Source organism: Magallana gigas, chromosome 1 (assembly GCF_963853765.1).
Source record: "Magallana gigas chromosome 1, xbMagGiga1.1, whole genome shotgun sequence".
Taxonomy (NCBI): domain Eukaryota; kingdom Metazoa; phylum Mollusca; class Bivalvia; order Ostreida; family Ostreidae; genus Magallana; species Magallana gigas.
Genome location: NC_088853.1, coordinates 11,668,740 through 11,671,955, shown reverse-complemented (window position 1 = coordinate 11,671,955; position 3,216 = coordinate 11,668,740). Strand labels below are relative to the sequence as shown.

The window sequence follows — 3,216 nt, the reverse complement described above, 5'->3', positions numbered from 1 at the left end:
ACTCTATACAACGACGTTGTCATCATTATATATTGTCAACATAATTCATTTAACTCTTCTGTCTCTCCAATGAGGAAAAAATTGATGGGCAAAGAAGAATATGGACATTGTTTTCCAAATTCATGCCCCGATAAGAAATGCAATAGTATGTCAGTTACATGGTTCATACATTCGATGCTACAAGTAATTTTATAACGGAAAATAACGGAATTGCGCGGTTTTTTTAAAATTGAGATGTGAACATAATAGCCATTCTATGCAAGGAAATAATAATTCTTGATCAAATTTTGTATGCTTTATCTTTAAACCTAATATTAATGATTAATTTGACAGCAATACCAAATGGAGTGAAATGCACTTTACCATATATATATCGGGATATGTATCAGTTTATCTTGGATGGAGCATTTTACAACATTAGTAAACCAACAATACCAGAAATTACACAGACGTCTTCAGAGAGCTCAAGTGTACCGCAAACTACGGCGACGACGCCAGTGAAAGGCTCCTTATCAATAATGAGTATCACGGCATCTAAAGAAACCTTACCAACTTCAAGCTATCACGATATCACAAGGACGACTCAGTCTAGTTCAACATCAAAAAGTCCAATAGTATCTCCAGAGGATATGTCACCGTCACACGAAAACATAGAGAGTGCAACATCATTGTCATCATCATCAGAAATCGATGCAACATCAACAAATCCAAATAGCGGTAATATGAGTTTTCAGGAGGTGACATTTAGACAGCACTTTGGGTTCTTTTTACAAAAAATTCAAATTTTGACAAGGGTTGTTTGGTTGCTGAATGCAAATCATCAAAATTAGAGAAACACATATTTATAATATGAATAACAGTATACCTGAATCAGAGGGAAAAAAATGATCACAATGTCAGAAACAAGAAATAAGGATTTTACGAATACTATACAATTAAACATGCATCGAACTTGAATTTGAAAATGGAGCTTCCTTTTTGCAAATAATATATTTATCAGTCTCGGCTTTCACTTTTTTCTTTAAGATCTTTAATTTATTTTTATATGACTGATATTTTATTATTTTAGAAACCAGTGGCAAACAGACACCATTACGGAAGTCAAGGACGGTCTCTATTATTGCTGCACTTTGCCTTCTACAAATATATATATACTACTTCATTTTCTCTTGAAGTCAGTGTAAAGAAAACCCTACAAATACTTTTGGTTCGTTTTTTCACCTAACGAGAAATTGGTATTTTCTTTCATTCCGTGTGGTTGTTATTTCAGTAAAACAAAATATATAATGCTGTAGAATAACTCGTATATAACTCCAAGTGTATACTTTTGCCGAATAACCTTTTAATGTTCATAGAAAATTATGTCATTAAAAATGACTAATTTATAGATCTTTACATTAATATTTGTCTTCTATATGCCCATTTTTTTAAAAATGTAATTTAATGATGTTATAAAAATTATACGTTTTTTCATGATGACAGCATGCTATGTTAAAACAAGTTTAATAAGAGAAATGCTGTCAATGTCACAGCGAACCGGGGTTTTGTTTTGTGTAAGCAGTATCCATTATTTCTTTTGTAAACCTGAATTGATAAACATTACCTATACAAAAAAATGTGGTTCTCTATATGCAATACTTTTGCTAAAAATAAATGTTCAAAAGCTAGTATTTTCTAAAATAAATAATCAGACGATCACACCTTGAATATAAGCAGAAGAGCCAAATCCTCTCTTTAAGACTGTAGAAGGAGTTATTCCACAATAGAGCACAATATACGCCTACTCTATATGCAATATTTCGTAAAAAATGACTAATCTTAAACGCTATTGTTACTCTTATAAATCATTAGAAATTAAATTAATAGCAATATGCATATATTTAATCTATGTGCAATTGATCTGTAAAAGAACAACTTCCTATCTTGAAAAATGTAGGAGGGGTTATACGTTCAATAAGGTCCCCTTAGCTAATTGTCTGCCTGTCCGTCGCCATTTTCACAATTTCAATAACCGGATAGATCTTTTAGGAAACTCGGTTCATAAAATGATAAGTAACACAACGATTTGCTATGATTCAGTGTTTATATTGGGTATACAAGGAGCGATCTTTACAGGCGGTAAGAAGAAAAACGCATTGCGTCAAACGGACAGCAAGAAGTAACCCCGAGTGAACCTAAAGCAGACGCTCAACACATGTAACTCAAACTATATATATATATATATATATATGAGTAGTTCTTTCGGTAGACTTTTTGTCGAATTTTAATTCATAACTCATTGTTTTATAGTAAGAAACTCAGAGTAAATCAGTAAACTAAATAGTGATAAGTTTTAATACGCAGTTTTGTATAAAAATTATAATATCTAATGTTATTTTGAATTACTTTTTATTTATTTCTTTCACGTTGTATATGTTGCGTCTTTTTTCCTGGGTTGTATTTTCTTCCTTTATGACCGTTTACGTTATCACATTTTTCACCGTTATCTTAATCACCCTTCATGTGATCGCTGTTGACGCCATCACATTTTGTCCACGAACTTGTTTTTGTAAATACCACCAACTTTATTGATTTCCTTCTTTACTAAAATAAAAGAGAAATACTCATCATTAAAAATACATTTCTTTGCAAATTAGAATAATTAGTCATGCTGTCTATACATTTGAACAATAAAACATTTTGATGACAACCAGGTGTTTATTTTGTTGTGGGAGGTTTTTTTCCAAGAAAAATATGTTACACTTTAAAAAACAAATTGATGTGATTTATGAAGAACATCAACGGCATATAATTTTATGAAAATGATAAAAGTTCGACGACAAGTAATACAACCCAACATTTCAAAATCAGTGTTTGGCGTTGTAACCTGACGCTGTGCCATTCAGGGCTAAAGTCTATTGGACGAGGCAGACAACAAGAATTACGATGATCAGCTCAATGATGATGTTCGTCAGATGATCAAATTAAAAACTATTAGACAAAAGATAAGGTGGTATTTAGGGATTGGCTTCATTTGCATATCTTTTTATGAAGAAATAAATGCATAACAGAGCTAGAAATGAGATTAACGGTGAAACTAAGTGATGGAATGTCAAAAGTGTGAAGACGATAACAAACCTGAGAAAACCATGTGTGGATGTGATTTTTTACGACATAAAAAAAATGTCATGTATCACCAACGGGAGAATGCTTATGCAAATCTTTTTTTGTTCAGAA

The 3,216-nt window shown here is 31.7% G+C and overlaps 1 long non-coding RNA gene across 1 annotated transcript; it reads left to right on the top strand.

The window, feature by feature from the left end:
* Window positions 1–211: 211 nt before the first annotated feature.
* LOC105333115 (uncharacterized) lies at window positions 212–2,689 on the top strand. Its single transcript, XR_010713405.1, has 2 exons — window positions 212–717; window positions 1,070–2,689. It is a non-coding gene; the product is annotated as an uncharacterized lncRNA (long non-coding RNA).
* Window positions 2,690–3,216: the final 527 nt, after the last annotated feature.